The 20,200-nt window shown below is 45.3% G+C and overlaps 1 protein-coding gene across 3 annotated transcripts in view; it reads left to right on the forward strand.

The window, feature by feature from the left end:
* The first annotated feature begins 801 nt into the window (after positions 1-801).
* Positions 802-20,200, forward strand: part of IRF2 (interferon regulatory factor 2) — an 82,109-nt gene continuing 62,710 nt past the window's right edge. Inside the window, exon 1 of one of the 3 annotated variants that reach the window (XM_006130171.5) lies at positions 802-1,054. The gene's annotated coding sequence lies outside the window, so the exon portion shown is untranslated. Of the gene's footprint in view, positions 1,055-1,081; positions 1,584-20,200 lie in introns of those variants that run through there. The other 2 variants (XM_006130172.5, XM_075930285.2) reach the window with 2 other exon arrangements.

The following is a 20,200-nucleotide window of genomic DNA, read 5'->3' on the forward strand; positions in this document are numbered from 1 at the left end:
CGGCGGACATTTTTATTTAAATGCCGCGGGGGATATTTAAATCCCCCGCGGATTTCCCTACGACGACTCGTGAAATTTACATGCCCCTTCCGGAAGAGGGGCCAATGTAGACGTAGCCACAAAGTTTTGAATACAGACTAGGAAGGATTGAAAATGAAATAAAGATTTTCAGATGCAGTGGTCAAACTGCATATAAAATAGATAAAAAATAGAGTATGTGGTGGCCATCAATATGCTGGCCAACTGCTGCATAACATCTTTGCATAGAAGGAATCAATGTAGTGGTAGCTCAGTACTGCATCGTGTTGTCAGGCCTACAAAATTTGTGGACTTATTTTAGCTTCAACCCTTCCATACTGACTTGGCTTATAATTTAGGCCCATTTCTTATATACTTGAGACACTAGGATTGTTTTCCATACCATTTTATTGTCAGCACATAAGCTTGTTCAATTACAGCACATAAGCTTATTTCCCTTTAAACCTAGATTTCCATAGAGCTCCCCTCTCCCTCAGCAAAAAAATCCAACAACATTCCACCCTGGAAGAGAACAATCTGCCAGTCACTTTAATTGTGGATTTTTTTGGAGGAGGGAAAAAACATGAAGCTGTTCTCTTGTCTTTAGTTTTCTTTGCCCTGTAACAGAAAGCTCTTTCTGTCTCTCTGCCTCTACACATCACATGCTGCAGCTCGCTGCCGCTGCTGGAGGGAAGTGAAAATGAAATCGACTTTTCCGAGAAATGATGAAAGCGGCTGTGTCTGCCAATGAAAGGCTGCGGTAAACTTCCGCACCTCTCCCATCTCGGCTCCCACCCCCCTCTGCACAAACAGGCCGGGGAGAGGTGGGGGGAATTTCCAAGCCTCAGCTCCTCGCAGTTTCCTCTCCTTGTTTTGCTTTCGATCTGGACTCTTCTCAGCCAAAGCAGAGGGAGTAACTTTTAGTTTTGCTCCTGCGATTATTCAGCTGGGTGTTTTCATTTCCATTTTGCATCCCCTGGCAACAGCGTTAACCTTGAGGAATTATATAAATACCGTGAATAACATATTAAACAAGGTAATTTTTTAACTACTACTGTATCTGTATGTGGATTTACACAAATGTTTGGCAAACAGGAAGTGCCTGCTCTCAAATAATATTGATTTAGAAAGAAAAGGTCAGCGTTGTATGGATCATATGATTTTAGGTGAAGCTGCTGCTAGGGAGAGGAAGGTTAATTTCACTTTTACATTTGAAAAGGCTGAGAGGGTGATCGCCTGGAAGGACATGTGTTTGTCTCGGACCGTGTGGAGACCAACCGTGTGCCCAGATCGGCAGGGTTTAGGCGTTGAATTTATTTTGGGTCTAATGGGGGGAGAAGATCAACAACGGAAACAAAGGAGGGAAGCGTTTAATTCTCCCGCTGTGACAGATGGGAAAGGGAGAGCTGGACGGGAGAAAAAGACGCCAAACAGCGCTGAGGGGACGGAAAAGCAGCAACTTCCACCCCCGCGGCGCGAGGCTGGCCCGGAGGCTGCAGCACGCGGAAAGTTAATGGAGTGGCGGAGCTGAGCGGGGGTGGCGGGGCTGCGGACATTTCCTGCAGGTGATCAGCTCCCCCTCCCCGCAGCGCGGCCGGTGCCGCTCGGGCGCGCTGCTGGGGGCTTGTACCGAGCGAGCAGCCGCGGGGAGGGCAGCGGCTGCGCCCGGGGGCGAGTGACCCCTTCCCCGCCCGAGCGGGGGAGCGAAAGGCAGGCGGGGCCGGGGCACTTGTTGCGGGCCGAGGCCCCGGAAGGGCGAGGGGCGAGTCCCGCGGGCTCCTGCTTCCTGTGGGGCTTGGCGGCGGCTGCAGGCCCGAGCGGGGGCGCATGGGCGGGAGGTGCCGCGGGGGGGGGGGGGCGCGCGCGGAAAGGTGTCAGCCCCCCCCCCCCCATGCGGCAGGCCGCGTTGCTGGTTATACGAGCCCCAGCGCTTCCTCCCCCCCCCCGCCAGTCAGTGACGGAGCCGCCTCTCGCGCCCAATGGCGGGGCCCTGCCGCGCGCCGCTCGCTGTCTTCGCCGCCAGCCGTCGGGCTCTGGCTGGGAGCGCGCGCCGCTGGGGGTCCCCCCCCCCCCCCCCGGCGGGGCCTCTGCTGCGGAGAGACTGGCCCTGGGTGACCCCTTCCCCGCCCGCCGGGGAGGGAGACTGTGGCCACTGCGAGTCATGCCGACAGGCCCTGCCTGCAGGCCGCGTGCTGGAGCCCGGGCCTGTGCGCGCTGCTGCTGCTTGTTTGTATTCCAGCGGCATCGGCCCCGGCTCCGGGCTTCCTTCTGCGCACTGCCCAGAAACAGAGAGAGAGTCTCCGCCCTGGGTACTGACCCACCTGCGTGCGCCGGGCCTCCAGCAGAGTTTGTGCTGGCAGCCGAGCAGCCTTTTTTATCCTCGAGTAGCTCGAGCTGCACTGGAGGGGAAGGAGCCTAGTATTTGCTTGCTCGGTTCTGCAGCGTCGGGAGCCCTGTTGTGACCTGGTCTCTAAGCTGGGCCTGTAACATCCCTGGCGTGTGTGCGCAGGGGATATGGGGCTTAAAACAAGAGTGGCAGATGGTGGGGTGCTTGTACTAGGGCTCCCAACCTTGGTATGTTTAGTGGGAAATTTTTAAAAAATTCTCTTCAAGGTATTACTGCTAATCCGTAGGTGTAGTGGTAGGAAGACTTTCGGGGACCTTTATTAATGTGTTGAGTGGAAAAATGGTGCTTAGTAGTATATGGAATACAGACTTTCCTTGTTAATTCCCCCAATAAGTTTACAATCTAAGATGCCCATTGACAAGTATGAGTCATTGTCCCAATATAAACACAAGCAAAATGTCTTAAAAACAGGGGTCTATATTACTATCTTTAATAGCTTCAGAGAGTTCGTCTGTAACAGGAAATCTTAAAAAACAACAAATAGTCTAGTAACACCTTAAAGACTAACAAAACATGTATGGGAGCGGAAATCCATCAGCCACACACAGAAACTCACACAGGTCCAAACAGACCTGAACTCCAGTATAAAGAGGGAGAAAAACTTGTTGAAAGTCTATGGGTCAGGTTTAAAGGAGCAAACAGCAGTGATGTTGTGGTTGGTGTCTGCTACAGGCCACCGAACCAGGTGGATGAGGTAGATGAGGCTTTCTTCGAACAACTGAGCGAAGCTTCTAGATCGCAGGCCCTGGTTCTCATGGGGGACTTTAATCACCCTGACATCTGTTGGGAAACCAATACGGCAGTACACAGGCAATCCAGGAAGTTTTTGGAGAATGTTGGGGATAACTTCTTGGTACAAGTGCTGAAGGATCCGACCAGGGGCCGTGCACAGCTTGACCTTCTCCTCACAAACAGGGAGGAACTAATAGGGGACATAGAGGTGGGTGACAACCTGGGAAGCAGTGATCATGAGATGGTAGATTTCAGGATCCTGACCAAAGGAAGAAAAGAGAGTAGTAAAATACACACCTTGGACTTCAAAAAAGCAGATTTTGACTCCCTCAGAGATCTGATGGAAAGAATCCCCTGGGATGTTAACATGAAGGGGAAAGGAGTCAAGGACAGCTGGCAGTATTTTAAAGAAGCCTTATTGAAGGCACAGAAAGAAACCATCCCGACACGTAGCAAGAGAGGCAAACCTGGTAGGAGACCGGATTGGCTTACAGGGGAAATCCTTGGTGTACTTAAGCACAAAAAGGAAGCTTACAGAAAGTGGAAACTTGGACAAATGACTAGGGAGGAGCTTAAATGTATAGTTCGAGAATGCCGGGGGGTTATCAGGAAGGCGAAAGCGCAAATGGAGTTGCGACTGGCTAAGGATGTGAAGGATAACAAGAAAGGTTTCTACAGGCATGTCAACAAAAAGAAGGTGATCAGAGAGGGTGTGCAGTCCCTAATGGATGAAGGAGGTAACCTAGTGACAGAGGATGTGGGGAAAGCTGAAGTACTCAATGCTTTCTTTGCCTCTGTATTCACGGACAAGGTCGGCTCCTGGACTCCTGTGCTAAGCGACGCAAGATGGGAAGAAGATGGACAGCCCTTGGTGGGTAAAGAACAGGTTAGGAACTATTTAGAAAATCTAAACGTACACAAATCCATGGGTCCAGACTTAATGCACCCAAGGGTACTGAAGGAGTTGGCAAATGTCATTGAGGAGCCTTTGGCCATTATCTTTGAAAAGTCGTGGAGATCGGGCGAAATCCCGGATGATTGGAAAAAGGCAAATGTAGTGCCCATCTTCAAAAAAGGGAAGAAGGACGATCCAGGGAACTATAAGCCGGTCAGTCTTACCTCGGTTCCTGGAAAAATCATGGAAGGGATCCTAAAGGAATCCATTTTGAGACACTTGAATGAGAGGAAAGTGATCAGGAATAGTCAGCATGGATTCACAAAGGGCAAGTCGTGCTTGACCAATCTGATTAGCTTCTATGATGAGGTAACTGGCTCAGTGGACATGGGAAAGTCAGTGGATGTTATATACCTTGACTTTAGCAAGGCTTTTGATACGGTCTCCCACAATATTCTTGCCAGCAAGTTAAGGGAATGCGGATTGGATAAATGGACGGTAAGATGGATAGAAAGATGGCTAGAAGGCCGGGCCCAGCGGGTAGTGATCAACGGTTCGATGTCAGGATGGCGGTCAGTTTCTAGTGGAGTGCCCCAAGGTTCGGTTCTAGGACCGGTTTTGTTCAATATCTTTATTAATGACCTGGATGAGGGGATAGATTGCACCCTCAGCAAGTTTGCAGATGACACTAAGCTAGGGGGAGAGGTAGATACGCTTAAGGGCAGAGATAGGGTCCAGAGTGACTTAGACAAATTGGAGGATTGGGCCACTAGAAATCTCATGAGATTCAACAAAGACAAGTGTAGAGTCCTGCACTTGGGACGGAAGAATCCCAAGCATAGTTACAGGCTGGGGACCAACCAGTTAAGTAGTAGTTCTGCAGAAAAGGACCTGGGGGTTACAGTGGATGAGAAGCTAGATATGAGTCAACAGTGTGCCCTTGTAGCCAAGAAGGCTAATGGCATATTAGGATGCATTAAGAGGAGCATTGCCAGCAGATCCAGAGATGTCATTATTCCCCTTTATTCGGCTTTGGTGAGGCCACATCTGGAGTACTGTGTCCAGTTCTGGGCCCCCCACTACAAAAAGGATGCAGACACATTGGAGAGGGTCCAGCGGAGGGCAACCAAAATGATTAGGGATCTGGAGCATATGACCTACGAGGAGAGGCTGAGGGACTTGGGTCTGTTTAGTCTGCAGAAGCGAAGAGTGAGGGGGGACTTGATAGCAGCCTTCAACTTCCTGAAGGGAGGTTCCAAAGAGGATGGAGAGAGGCTGTTCTCAGTAGTGACAGATGGCAGAACAAGGAGCAATGGTCTCAAGTTGTGGTGGGAGAGGTCCAGATTGGATATTAGGAAAAACTATTTTACTAGGAGGGTAGTGAAGCATTGGAATGGGTTACCTAGGGAAGTAGTGGAGTCTCCATCCCTAGAGGTGTTTAAGTCTCGGCTTGACAAAGCCCTGGCCGGGTTGATTTAGATGGGATTGGTCCTGCCTAGAGCGGAGGGCTGGACTTGACGACCTTCTGAGGTCTCTTCCAGTTCTGATTCTATGATAAGGGGATGGTTGGATGAAATAACATGATCTTGGTAACTAATTGACCATTCATTTCCAGTTGGAAATAGGTCAATGGAGGGATGATAGGAGTTGCTATAGGGAACTTTCTGGGTGTCTGGCTGGTGAGTCTTGCCCACATGCTCAGGGTTTAGCTGATCGCCATATTTGGGGTCAGGAAGGAATTTTCCTCCAGGGTAGATTGGCAGAGGCCCTGGAGGTTTTTCGCCTTCCTCTGTAGCATTGGGCACAGATCACAGCTGAATGACTCTCTGCATGTTGGGGCCTTCAAAGTATTGGAAGGCTTCAATATCTGAGACATAGGTGAGAGGATTATTCTAAGAGGGGTGGGTGAGATTCTGTGGCCTGCATTGTGCAGGGGGTCAGACTAGATGATCATAATGGTCCCTTCTGACCTTAAAGTCTATGAGTCTATGAGACATTATCTTCCTTTCCAAGTAAATGTTTTGTTAGTTTTTAAAGTGCTGCTAGACTATTTGTTGCTTTTTATTATATTAATACACCTTTTTAGGTTAAGATTTTTCTAGCTGTTTCTGAGGTGTAAGAAGATGCTTGTAAAATCAGCTCTAGATAATAACATTGGGTTTGTTTTCTGTTGTGCACATTGGAATTGTGATCTGAAAGGATAGCGATATGTAGTAAAACACGACTAAAAATATTTCTCTCATGCCCCATTCATAAATAACGCACTAAGGTACCAAGTTGATCCACCCAAGAAGTTTCCTAGTATCTGTTTGGGAGCCTTATTGATGCCAGCAGGGTTCTGCATTGGCACACAGTACCACCCACATAAATCAACTTGCAGGCCTGAAGTCTTAATATTTTAAAAAAATACTCACCACACTTGCACTACTTGAAGTTTCATCCTTCAGCTGGTATTGATGTTTGAAATGTGTTATCTATATTAGTTGTCGCTAAGCACATTCTGGGTGATGTGCGTAGGGCAGTGTTTCCCAAATGGTGTTCTGCGGAACCCCGGGGTTCCGCAAAGTAAAAATAAGGGTTCAGCGAGAAAATTTCATTACAATAACATTTAATGATTTAAAAAATATTTAAGCATTTATTAATTTGATTGAAAATAATTTTCATTTGTGTTTGCCACAATAAGTGTCTCTGTGTGATGCCAGCTTAGCCAGAGAGTGGGGACGATGGTGTCACTACTCAGTGCTGATATCACTACTAGACTGCTATTAGGGGTTCTGCAAAATCTTTAGAGTTTAAAAGGGTTCCGTGGCCAAATAAAATTGGGAAACACTGGTGTAGGGTCTGATTATTAATCCAAGTGAACACCATCAGATTTAGGGCTATGTCCTGGACACTTTTCCCAAACAAAATTCCCTAGGAAAAGTGTGTGTGTGTGTGTGTGTGTGTGTGTGTGTGTGGGAGAGAGAGAGAGAGAGAGAGAGAGAGACAGATCAAATTTTGAGTCAGAGGAGTCACTGCTTTCAGGGTCAGAGTCTACAACTTTACTCGTTCTTAGTATATGATGTGCAAAGATTTTTAGATTGCAGTCACTTAGATGTATTAAGAATTGTAATCTAGCACTCCAGTTTGTTGAGATGAAATATCAACTTGTAAATTTAAATATGTTTAAAATAAATCTATTAATAGTTCTGCATATGTACCTCTTGAAATAAATGTTTAACTTAGTACAACAGAAAGAGAATTGACCACTGCACCAACATTTAAATTCACTGTAATGGGAAAAATGATGACATAATTATGAAAGCAGCACAGTTAAGATTCAGAGTCTCTTTGAGACAAATCAACATTCTGAATGTGAGTCTGAATCCTTCCCCTACTATCAGTTGTTGCTTAGGGCATGAACAAGATTTGTCTATCCTGGACTGCTCTTTCCATGTCCTCTATGTTTTTAAGTCCAATAAATTTACACTCTGAATATCCTTCAATGAAGGTATTCTTTTGATTGGCCCCCTCCACTTTATCATTCATTTACATTGGCATAAAGCAACAAAAGAGCTGAGTGTTGAGTTTGAGAGCAATGGCTTTCTTGATACAATATTCGCTTGAACTAGCAATGGTGCATGTTGCACTCCACCATGCTGCAGTTTTGTAACCAGGAAATAAACTCGCAATAATAAATGGTATATCTTCCTTCTCTATTCATCTGTATTTGTTTCCTGCAAACATGCATATATATAGTTTTAAGCAAACCAGTAATCTTATCAATGACAGTGGAGTACTCGTGTATAAAAGTAAGCACGTGTGTTAAGTGTTTTGAAGACCAGAACCCAGCCCTTGAGCTGTTTAGACCTTCAGCACAAAGTTTTAAAGTACAGGATGGTGTCTGCTTTGAAAATTACTACAGATAGCTGGCGGTAGGCACAAGGAATCAGATTCACTAGTACATTCTAACTGCTTTGCAGCACTTCAGTTATGCAAAGCTGCTGTTAACCCAAATTAATTGACCATCAATCAGTTAAATCGGGTTTATGACTGCTTGGTGTTACTTAAATGCATAAACAGCTAGGTCAGTGTTTCTCAACCAGTGGTACGAGTACCCTTAGGGGTATTTGACAGAAGTCAACTTGTATGACAAGACAACTGAAATTTGGAGAAAACTGAATTTTTGTTTCAAGTTTTACAGTGCTTTATTATTTTTGTACTTTTTACACCCAAAAATTTCATTGCCCGCCTGGCTACAATTAAGTTGTTTAAACAAATGTTTTGCAATGGTAGGAATAAATTTTGTGTCTGAAAACTATAGGTGCTGGAGGCACTTATAATTTTTTTTAAAGGGGGGAACTTAAATGTTTTTTTTGAAAAAGGGATACTTTATTAAAAAAAAGGTTGAGAAACACCAGTGCTTTTTTTTGTATAAATAAAGAAAGTGCCGATACTATGGTTTTGTTGAGCAAAAAAAACGACCGCCTGAGAGTCGCGGCCCCTTTAATTGCCACGTGTCCCGAGTGGGCTTCCATCCAGTGTATCAAGTGCTCCCAAAAAAAGGTGACGGTAAACTGTGCTGGTGCGTACCATCACAAAAAAAGCACTGAGAAAAACTGACCTAGGCCATATTGGTGAATCGGACTCGTAGTGTATTATTAGTGTATTATTTTCTTTATCAAATGTTGCAGAAAGTTTGATGAAAATACATTTTGAATTCAACGTTGTGTATGTCCACACTGGTGGCCTAGTGCTGAGGTATGCTTACATAGTCTGAGAAGAGGAATTTACTGTGTGACTTGTGGTCACTCAGAACAGTTCTATTTCAGATTTTGAATAATAAATATCCATAATGAACTGATTGTAAATAAGCCACTGACTAAGAATTATTTGTAGAAATTGTTCAGCAAACAATTTCTGAGAACAAATCATTTGTAAGAAATTTTTTTAGACAATTCCAGGCAGTACGCAACTATGTACTGATACTCATGATAATAATAAAAACTTAATTTGTTTCACGGACAAAAAGCTCAAATACCGGACTGTCCGGTTCAAAACTGGACACCTTGCAACCCCACGTGGCCCCAACTGAGAATGAGACACTCCTCATGTTCCCCTTGCTATGGGGAGCCCAGGCTAGTATATTTTGTGTACTCCAGCCCCACAGTAGGTGGAGGGGGGCTGGAGCACCAGTGGGCTCCCCAATGCTAGGGGAGAGCCCTGAGCCTCAGGGACCAGATCTAGGCAAGCCAGTGGCCACATCCAGCCCCTGGGCCTTAGGTTCCCCATCCCTGTAATAGAGAAATGGGAGCTCTTTCAGTTTAAAGCGCTTGCCACAGCGGTGCCTTAAACTTTTAAGTATAGACAAAGCAGAGGTGAAAGTAAGCAGGTGTGCCCAGGTACGCAGAGCTGGGCACAGATGACTCAGGTGCTGCAAAAGTCAGCAGGGAATTATTTAAAGAGCTGGCAGGGACCCGGTTGCAATAGGACAGTACTGTACCTGTAAGAAATTTTAAGTTACTTTCACCGATGAGACAAAGTCTGCATATACACATTGCAGTGTTTACTTCAGTGCTGTATGAGTAGACTTGGCTTTTGAAATTTTCCCTTTCTACAGCAAACTTGCCTGCATTGAGTAGGTGGCAGACCCTACTTTAAAGATCACTTGTTAAATTGTAAGAATGAATATTCATTTGAGCAGACGTGAATCAAATTAAACCTTTTTTAAAGGATCATTGTTGACTTAAATTTGATCCAAACATTACATTTTGTAGAAACAAATTTTTATAAACGTTGTCCAAAAATATTTTTACTATAAACCAAACCAGAAAAAAGAAAATTAAAAGTTTTTTAAAAAAACCTTTCCCTGCAGCCTCTGAAATCCAAAGATTTTTCAATATTAAAAATCTGAAAACAAAACTGAATGTAAACAAAATTGAAACTAATCATAAACAAAACTGAAACTACCACCATTGGCTTTTATTTTCCAGATGACAGAAGTGAAAAAAGGAAACAGAACATAACTAGCACAAACAAAATTTGGTTTCAAAATGGTCATTTTTAATAAATTTAAAGTCATATTAGGTGAATATTTGTGTGATTTAACTGAATACATGATAAAAGAATTAGAGAAATTGCCATCAGAATAGTTTGGCCAGGGTAAGTTCTCTCTCACCTGAAGGTATATGCAATTGTTCATTGTACAATACAATGTTACAAGATAAGTTGTTGAGATGTGTGTACCAGTATGTATTAATAATTTGTGGATGACTTTTTTTTGAAATGCTAAAATAAAATTTTACAGGGTAAAATGATAGTAGTTGTGTCATTCTGATTACAGAGAGCTATTTAAATAGTTTTATATAACTAAAATATATTCAGAATTATTGGTATGTTGAGAATGGAGTAGTTAATATGATTGATAACAGTTTCAGTTGTGGAAACTGGTCCAGATCCAGGCTGGCTCAATAGTAGCAAATAATATTTTTACATCAAACGACTGCTTGCTTCATAATGTGAAATGAATTGAACTCAGTTCTGTATGGACTGGTGTTCACAACAGAATACTTACCACCACATCAGGAACTAATTAGCATGCTAGCTGGGGTCTCAACAAAGGGGCAAAATTCTGAACAAACAGGAGCCCTGACTTAAGATATGGTCCTTCCAGGTCTATCTTGAAGGACAATGTGGGGAAGCTTTTATAGCCACAGATTATGTTGGAGCTGTTCTGTGATAATCAGAAGACTTCCGTTTCCCGTGATTTCAGACCAATGGCTTTGAGATACACTAAATTCAAACACACCAAAATTAAATTCTTGGCATGCAAAGAACGTTCTGGAGAGTTGAGATTTAGCAGAAAAGTGAATGAAAATGAATCTTTTTAAGTTAGATTTTTTCCTTATCAGATTATAAGTAAGGAGGGAATGGGTAACGGCTATATGGTTACTTGCGAGCAGCCCCCCCACCTGTGGCCTGCCGCAAGTGGAGAGCTGCTCCAGCCCTGCTGGGCTGCTGTGTGGAGCCACCAGCTGGCAGCCCACTCCACCAGGGATCCTGCTTAGTTGCTTAATTGATTAATTGGGATTTTACATCCCTAATTATAAGTGTAAATAAGTTTGGTGATCTTGATTTAATTAAATGGAAATTTGCCATGCACAGATAATCTCTAGTTAGGAAAGTCTCAAACATCTAAATTAAAAAATAGAGAACACTGTCCTTCATTCTGTATCAGTGGAAAGAGCCATTGTTGTTCCAACAATTGGGATTACATCATATGGTCTGAGTAAGAGACAGTATTGAGTATTTCATATTTGATGTTTCCTTTAATGCAAATCTTTAATTACACTCATGAAAAGAAGCAGTTTTCCTATGAATTTCTGAGTAATTTCATTTGACCCGTAGCTTTGTAATAAATGCACTGGTTAAATATGTCTTTTGTGTACACATCTGCTTCTTTTGCGTGCTGTTTTTGCAAGCTTAAATAAGTTCATGCGTCAGAAACATTTTCAGTATGTAGTTTGGGTGATTCAAAACATTCCCGGTCCCAATTACAGTATGATTCTGTTTTCATAGCTAGAATGATAAATTTAGAGGTGGAACTCAATGAGCAAGAATAAAGGTATTCTTATCTTTAATAATGAAACTTCCAGACAGGTGTGAAGAAAATTACAGTGCTTTTCAGTTAAGTGAGGTTAATCACAATCTCATGAGCAGACTGTTTGATTCACCCATGTGGCTGGGCATTGGTGGTCTAAAGATAGGAATAAAGTCTCAGAGGAGTGGCCGTGTTAGTGTGTAACTAGTCCTGTGGCACCATAGAGACTAACAAATTTATGAGGTTGTGAGCTTTTGTGCATAAAAAGATGAAGTGAGTTTTACCCACGAAAGCTTATGATAGGGATGTTAAATTTAGATTAATCAACTAATCGAATAATCAATAGAATTTGCATTGACTATATTAGTCGCTAAGGGCAATTCTGCCGGCTCTTGCTACATTTCAAAGGCGGAAGCGCTGCCAGTTCCCCACTGTGCCCTGCCCCCCTCTTACGGAAATGGTGCTGGGGGTAACTGGCTTGTAAGTTCCTGCTCCCCCACCTTGCTGCCTCTCGTATAAAGCCGCGGGGCGGAGAGCAACTAATAGTCACTAGTCGACTATCCGATAAGCACATGCTTTTGACTAGTCGCTTACATTCCTAGCTCATGACCTAATAAATGTGCTAGTCTGTAAGGTGCCATAGGACTGCTCATTGTTTTTAAAGTTAGGAATGCCTACCTTTGACAGAAGTATAGGTGCAGGTTAGTTATTAATTAGAATGATAGAAACAGCCCACACCTGGACTATTAAATGAAATCTTTAAGCAAACATTAGACTGTGCTTTAGTATAGAGTTCAAACAGTCCTAGCTGTGTATTGCAGGTAAAGATATGTTATGTAAACAAAGCCAGTCCTGAGATGTAAATACTGTTTAAATGAGCTATCAGGTTCAGTGGATGGCTAAAGTACCTGAAAACTTCTCCTTTAATTGTGCTTCCACAGAAACTGGCTTTTTTTCTCCTCCAGTCACTTCAGAAATGTAAACAGAGCCTTATTAATTCCCTCCAAGCTGCTACAACACCACTAAGGGGAGATTAAGATCATGGTTTTGTTTTGTTTTGTTATTTTTAAATGTATTTTTATTTCTGATGTGAATAGTGTACTGACTTTGTACTTGGTGCTGGACAGGAGACCAAGAAGAATCAGTCTCTCCTATGAAGAGTTTCAGTTTAAAGTTGCAATTCTTCAGGTGCTTATGCATGTGATTAGTCCCAATGGCCTATTCATGTCTATAAAGTTAAGCAAATGCTTTGTTTCAGAAAAGGGCCTGAAAAACCAGTCACAGAGAAGACAGGATGTACTGGCATACAAGGCCAAATGTGTAATTAAAAAAAGAAGTTATTAACTGAGTTCTTGTGGGCAACACAAAAGAAGTGATTCTTTAAAGGGACTTGAGCCATAACAAAACACTTCCTCTATTTCAGCAGTATCGGAAAATTCTTGCACAACAGTCATAAAATAATCTGTTTGTCAAACATCTCACTAGTCTAAGATTATTTTTTCCCGAGGGTGTGGCTGTACAGTGAAATTGACTGGCATAGTTTTGGCATCTGGAGAGGGGCTGAGCACCTGCAACTTAACTTGCAGTTTTAAAAATACTTAGAGATTGAGAGAGACTGTGGGTAAGGTAGTACAGTACCTTTTATTGGACCAGCTTCCATTTTTGAGAGAGACAAGTTTTGGGCTTACACAGAGTGAGGGATGTAACATAAGGTAGGAAAGAATGCTGCCTTCATAGCATTTTTACATAATTTTAGTAACATGGTTCTTTCCTTTTGGGACCAGCTTCTGCTCCCAGTAAAGTCAGTTGTTAAATTCCTCTTATATTGAAAAGCTTGAGATTTTCCTCTTGGTTGAACAAAATTTCCCACTTGGTTTCTGTATGACAGGGGTGAAATAAATTGCTTTTCCATCTACTTACCACTGGAAAATAATCTATACCTTCTTAAAGTGAGCCCAGACAAGACTGAGGATCAAGGACTTCAAGAGCTCTTCTTTGTGCCTTGCCTGGATTAGGGATGTAAATGGTTAACCGGGAAGCATCACCCTCACTGAGTGACACTTACCCATCCTGGTGAACCTGTGAGGACTGGAGCAGAGAAGGCCATGGCAGGGGGGCTGCTCCAGCCCACCTGGGCTGATGTGCCCCCTCCCTCACCTGCATTTGTTTAATCTTTTGATCAGTTAAACATAATGTTTAACTGGTTAACTTATTAAATGGGATTTTACATCCCTAGCCTGGATATGAATTCCCAAGGACTTTATCTTGGTTCAAGTGGATGGAAGTCTTGTTTATTTTATGAATCTGTTTTCCAAAAATTTATGATCCTGGAGTGACAGTGGTAAAATTTATCTGTGGTGCTGAGGTACCAGCACAAGAAACAGTGTATAAAGACTGCACAAAGAGGGCCTGACATAGCAAGGTACTTAAGCATGAGCTTAACTTGAAGTGTATGCTTAAATCAGAGTTCCATATAATTCACGTGCAGAATAAATTTTATGTGCACCAAATCACATGTGGATACGCACCACCGTTAGAAACACATGCTGTTGTCTATAGGTGCTCTGCTGATCAGCTGGGCAGCATTTGATTCTTTCCTGAGTGGCTGCCCAAGTGCTCAGTTTACAGGGAACACAGGTTTAAGTGCTTTGCAGAATTATGGCTAGATAGGAGTTGGAAATGTTGCTGCACTGGATACACCATAGGAAGGGTATTCTTGTTAGCCATGTATAGGCTGGTGTACAGAGGCTTGGAAATCTGCAGTTGCTGTGCAGGGGCTGTAGATGTGATTCCAATTTGGGTAGATGGAGTTCACCAAATCCTCTGCATCTCACCTTCACAGAGTCCAGTGACTTGGGCTGTATGCAAGTGGAATGTGTGTTGTTCCATGTTATTATTTTCCTGGTTCATAGAGGAAGATTGTTAGTATATCTGTAAAAGCTGTATTGCTTCATGGTGTTGATTTTATTCCCTCAAAAGATTAGTAAACTGCATTTTGGCAAGTTAAATCCCTTCATTTTGAATTATGACATATCACAAAGCAAGTTGAGATTATGATCTGTAACAGAGGTCCCCAACCTTTTGGGGCTGCCGGGCGCCTCGGGGCAGGGCCACTTAGTGCCGGGAACCTGGGGACGGGGCTGTGCACACGCCCGGGGGCAGGGCCACCTATACGCCGCGTGCCCGGTGCTGGTGCCACCCATGCGCTGCACTGCCAGGGCCGGCACCGCTCCTGTGCCACACACCCAGGGGTGGGACTGCCCGTATGCCACATGCCCAGGGCCAGCACCGCTCCTGTGCCATGTGCCTGGGGCGGGGATGCCCATATGCTGTGCACCAGGGGCCGGAACAGCCCAGGCGCTGCATGCCTGGGGCCGGCGCCACTCCTGTGCTGCATGCCCAGGAGTTGGCAGTGCCCATGCGCCGTGCACCCAGGGGCGGGGCCGCCCATATGCTGCGCGCCCAGGGTGGGGCTGGCCCCGATCAGTTGGCAGGCGCACAGAAATGGCCCGGAGGGCGCCATGGCGCCTGTGGGCACTGCATTGGGGACCACTGATCTATATAGTGTAAATATTAAGGGTGAAATCCTGATTATGTTGAAATCAATGGGAGTTTTGCCACTGACTTGAATGGGGCCAGGATTTCACCCTAAATAGTTTAACATTTTAACATTACAGGCAGTCCCCGAGTTAAGCGGATCTGACTTATGTCGGATCCAGACTTACGAACGGGGTTTTTCTCGCCCTGGAGGACAGGAGGGGCGGGATGCCCAGATGCGCCGCGGTCCCGCCGCCCGCATCCTCCGGGGTGAGAAAAGCTGCTCCGCGTCTCCCTGGTCCCCCACAGCAGAGTCCCCCACAGCAGACCAGGGAGACGCGGAGCAAAGCCGCGGAGCACGTGGGCAGCGGAACAGTCCAGATGCGCCTCGGAGGACGCCGGCAGCGGGACAGCCGCGGCGCGTCTGGGCTGTCCCGCTGCCCGCGTGCTCCGCGGCTTTGTTCCGCATCTCCCTGGTCTGCTGGTCTGCTGGAGACCAGCAGACCAGGGAGACGGGGAGCAAAGCCTCAGAGGATGCCAGCAGCGGGACAGCCGCGGTGCATCTGGGGTGTCCTACTGCCCGCGTGCTCTGCGGCTTTGCTCCCCGTCTCCCTGGTCTGCTGCTCTCCAGCAGACCAGGGAGACAGCGAGCAAAGCCACGGAGGACCCGGGCGGCGGGACCGCGGTGCGTCTCGGTCCGCCGCCTGCGTCTCCCTGGTCTGCTGGGGGGGGGGGGGGGGGCGCAGCTAGTGTGTCCCCACTCCCCCCCCAGAAGACCAGGCTTTTCTCCGGACGCCTTGGGCAGAGCAGCTTGGGTGCTGCTAGGTTGGTCCAGTAGTGCCGAGGAGTGGCGCTGCGGGACCAACCGGCAGCGCCCCAGCTGCTCTGCCCCAGGCGTGCCCAAATCAGCCGCTGCTGAAACTGACCTGCGGCTGACTACAGGAAGCCCAGGGAGAGTTGCTCTGCCCTAGGCGTCCTGGAATCAGCCGCTGCTGGTCAGTAGGGATGCCTGGGGTTCTTAAGTTGAATCTGTTTGTAAATCAGAACTGGCGTCCAGATTCAGCCTGTTGAAACTGATCAGCGGCTGATTCCAGGAAGCCCGGGGCAGAGGAACTCTGCCTCGGGCTTCCTGTAGTCAGCCGCTGGTCAGTTTCAGCAGTGGCTGAATCTGGACGCCAGTTCCAACTTGCATACAGATTCAACTTAAGAACAAACCTACAGTCCCTATCTTGTACGTAACCCGGGGACTGCCTGTACATTTAAATATGTGCTGAAGCCAGGTCTTTGTAAGATGTAAATTGCTGTAGCTCTGTTGAAGTCATTTGATCTACTTTTTCTGTATTATATATGATTTAATGCTAGTGGAAGTACTTGTTTTAGAGAACTGGAGAGGAAGAGGTATTCTGTGTGTTTTAAAATTTGCAAATGTAATGATGTGAATGAGTCTTGTAGCTGGGCTGTATTCAAGCAGGGTGGATTTTTTTCAAGACATTTTAAGCTCTGTGTCAATCCAAGAGCACCTTTGCTAGCAATGACTGAGATCACTGTAATATAACAGCTCTGTCTTTGCTGGTGAGAGAAAATGAGGCTTTGCATGGAAACCAAATGGTAGAGTTTGTTTTGATATTTAATATCTGTAACTCAGCTAGAGTGTGTTAATATTCTTTAGATGGGGCAAGGATGCTGTTGTGCTATTGGACTGATGAAATAGCCTTAGTATAGCGTTGGAGTCTGTTGGTTAACCTTGTACAGTTTCTAGGACATCTCTATCCTGCACTCTGTTATGTATGTGTTTTTTCAATATATGCGTAGGATATGTTGCCCTTCACAGTCTTTTGAGGAGATGGGAAGATTTGGGTGTTGGTTTTATTTTTTTTCAAGGAGAACTGTTTTTCGAGCTTCCTTTGCCCTTTTGGTATATATATATTTGTGTGTGTGAAAGAGAGCTTCCCTTCACTTCCATTTACCTTGCATTTCCAGTTTTGATAGCTGTTAAAATCTTGATACCATTGTGTGCTATTCTAAATCAGTCTGCAGTGCTTTCCCTTGATCATTGATAATCCCCTTAGCAGTACATTTTTTTAAATTTAGGAATAAGGGAAGCAGAGAAATTATTTGGCAGACTGATTCTTTATTAAGGGCCAGATTATGTCTCACGCTAGGAATTGTCAGGGGTCAGCCACCCTCCCCCCACATGGTTGTATTAGAGTTACCGGTATCTTGGATTCTTGGGTTACTCTTCTGTGCAAGCAAGCAGGATGGCAGATAAATGAGCAAGTAACGTGCACCGTTTTCTAGGTTGCAGGTAATGATTTGTTGGTGACGGTATGAAGAAATATAATCCAGGTTTGTTTTGCTGCTTCTGCAGTGTTAATAAGAATAAGAATCAGGAAAAATATATTTGCATTGCTGCAGTGAGGAGTTAGAACATGGATTACACCAGTGTTTCCCAGGTGGTGCTCCGCAGAACCCCGGGGTTCCGCAAAGGGAAAGTAAGGATTCCGCAGTCCTAGGGGTGGGTGTGCCAGGCGGTTGCCCAGGGCCGCCATCTTCAAGGGGCCGCTGGCTGCCATCGTCTTGGGGGCGAGCCGGTGTGTTTTATTTTTTGTTTTTTGTTTTTGTTTTTTCCTTGATAGTTTTTCCACCTTGATTTATTTATTTATTTATTTATTTAGGTCTAGCAGTTTCCCTTGGCGGTTTTTTTCTTAAAAGGGTTCCGTGGCCAAATAAAATTGGGAAATACTAGATTACGTACAGTGAGTGACTCTGTAGAGGAGAAAATGCCACTTGTCAGGGCAGAACTACATATTTAAACTAAAAAGAACCCAGAGTGTGGGTTCCTTCTATCAGGAGTTATAATGAAATCACCAAAGGATTCATGGTGTTTCCTCAGTGCATTTTCGATAACGTATCAATAATGTTCCGCAATAAGACAAGAGAGGCACTAGCAGTGGTTGAGATAAATAGACCAGATAGCACAGTTTCTGCCTTCAGTTTTGACCTCTTTTGCTCAACAATCCAAGGTCTTTTGGTTTAGATTGTTTACTTTCCTTAATCTTATCTCTGATTTGACAGTTTCAGGAACTTCAGACAACTTCTCTAGAAATCTTAACCCTTGCAAATCTAAGAATGGGTACACCCAGGAGCATACCCGATTGACAGTGCTGTCACTTATTTGTCCCATGCTGCTGGTTACATGATATATCGTTTTTCAGTCTGTTGGCAGTGTTGTAGCTGTGTTGGTTCTACAATGTAAGTAATACAAGGTGAATGAGGTAGTATCTTTTATTAGACCAACTTCTTTTGGTGGACTCTACAACCTTTCACACTACACAGCTAGCTGTTCATCAGGTCTGAAGACGGAAGCAAAGTGTTGTCAGTTTTACATTCTGAGATGATTTTCTTTCCCACTGAAGGACAGGTCATTAATAGGTAATAGAGGAGAGGCAGATCAGGATGGGAGCACTGGCTTATACCTGTATCTAAAGTTGATATATGTGTATTTTCATCTTGTTGGTTTATTCAAGAAAAAGCCTGTAACTTGACTATTGCACAAGATGCAACTTCTCAATTCTTTGCTGAAATACTAGCACTACAGAGGAGAGGAGGCTCCTTTTATTAGAGGTTTTTAGGGTAGGGGGAGATTCAAATGACTTGAATTGTATAATTTAAAAGAGAATTTATATGACAGTGTATGCAACAAAATCCAGATTTATATCTTTTAAATACCTCTTATCCAGGTTAGGGATAGAGCCCCCTTAAAAGCTGGTCCCCCCATCTCTGCAGGGGGCAGGTGAGTAGTGGGGACTGGGGGTGAGCCAGGAATCAGCTGAGGACTCTTAATACATTTAAAAATCAGAAGCTCAGCAGGGGAGACCCCGCACAAGCATGCAGTCAGCTGTCCCGGCTTGTGCTGGGTCCCCTCCTGCTGTGCTTACGCCTTTTAAATGTATTAAGAGCGTGCTGGCTCATAATACATTTAAAAGGCAGAGCATGCAGCGGGGAGCCCCAGGCAGGCTCTCTTGCTTGTCCTACAGCCTACATGCTGCTCAGAAAAGTGTCTGCAGAGCTGTTTCTCTTTCAAAACTGTGATCCCGGAGAAGCAGGGGGAAGACTTCGCCCCAGCAGAATCCCATTGGTCAGTTTCTGGACAGAACTGGCTAATTGGAGCTGCCTGTTCGAATAACAGGCAGCACATGAAGTACCATGCCCCTCTCCCCTCCGGCTGAGTTATTCACACAAGCACACGGCCCTGTAGCCTGTGCAGGTGCAGGGCAGGCAGGCAGGCTGTCTGGCTGAGAAATATTTTAAGCTCTGCAAGCATTTAGTTCTGCAGGCAGGCAGACTGTTTGGGCTGCTGGCTGGTAAGTCTCCTGGCCAGAGCCTTCCTCTGGTACCCACAGCCCTTCCCTTCCCCAGCCCTCTGTCCCCCTACTCAACATACCCTAACCCTCTGCCCCTCTCCTGCACCTATACCCTCTTCCACATCTGACACCCCAATCCCCAGCCCCAGATCACAATCCCCTTCTATGTTAGGTCATAAACTAAACCCCTGCACCCCACTCTCCTGCCCAAGGTCATAACCCCTTCATGCCCCCTAGGTCGGGGGGGGGGGCAACCTGTGGTTCTTGAGCCACATGCGGCTCTTTGCTCACAGAAATGCGGCTCTCAGGATTACAGCTCGGTCGGAGCCGCATGCCTGCTTTGTGCACGCACCCCAGTTCCTGGAGGGAGAGGTGTGTGGCTGTGGCGGTGGCAGCTCCGGTGAGACTGAGGCATTGGGTTAGAGTGGGAGGGGGTTGGGGGTTCCTGGCTCTGGGGGAGGGATGTGTGGCTCTTTGCATTACTATGCTCAACTCTTTTAGCACAGGGGCTGTGTCTACATTGGCATCCCTTTCCGGAAAAGGGATGCTAATGAGACACTTCGGAATTGCAAATCCGCGGGGGATTTAAATATCCCCCACGGCATTTGCATTTACATGGCTGCCGCTTTTTTCCGGCTCGGGGTTTTTGCCGGAGAAAAGCGCCAGTC

Source organism: Pelodiscus sinensis, chromosome 4 (genome assembly GCF_052426305.1).
Source record: "Pelodiscus sinensis isolate ZL-2025 chromosome 4, ASM5242630v1, whole genome shotgun sequence".
In the NCBI taxonomy this organism is placed as follows: domain Eukaryota; kingdom Metazoa; phylum Chordata; order Testudines; family Trionychidae; genus Pelodiscus; species Pelodiscus sinensis.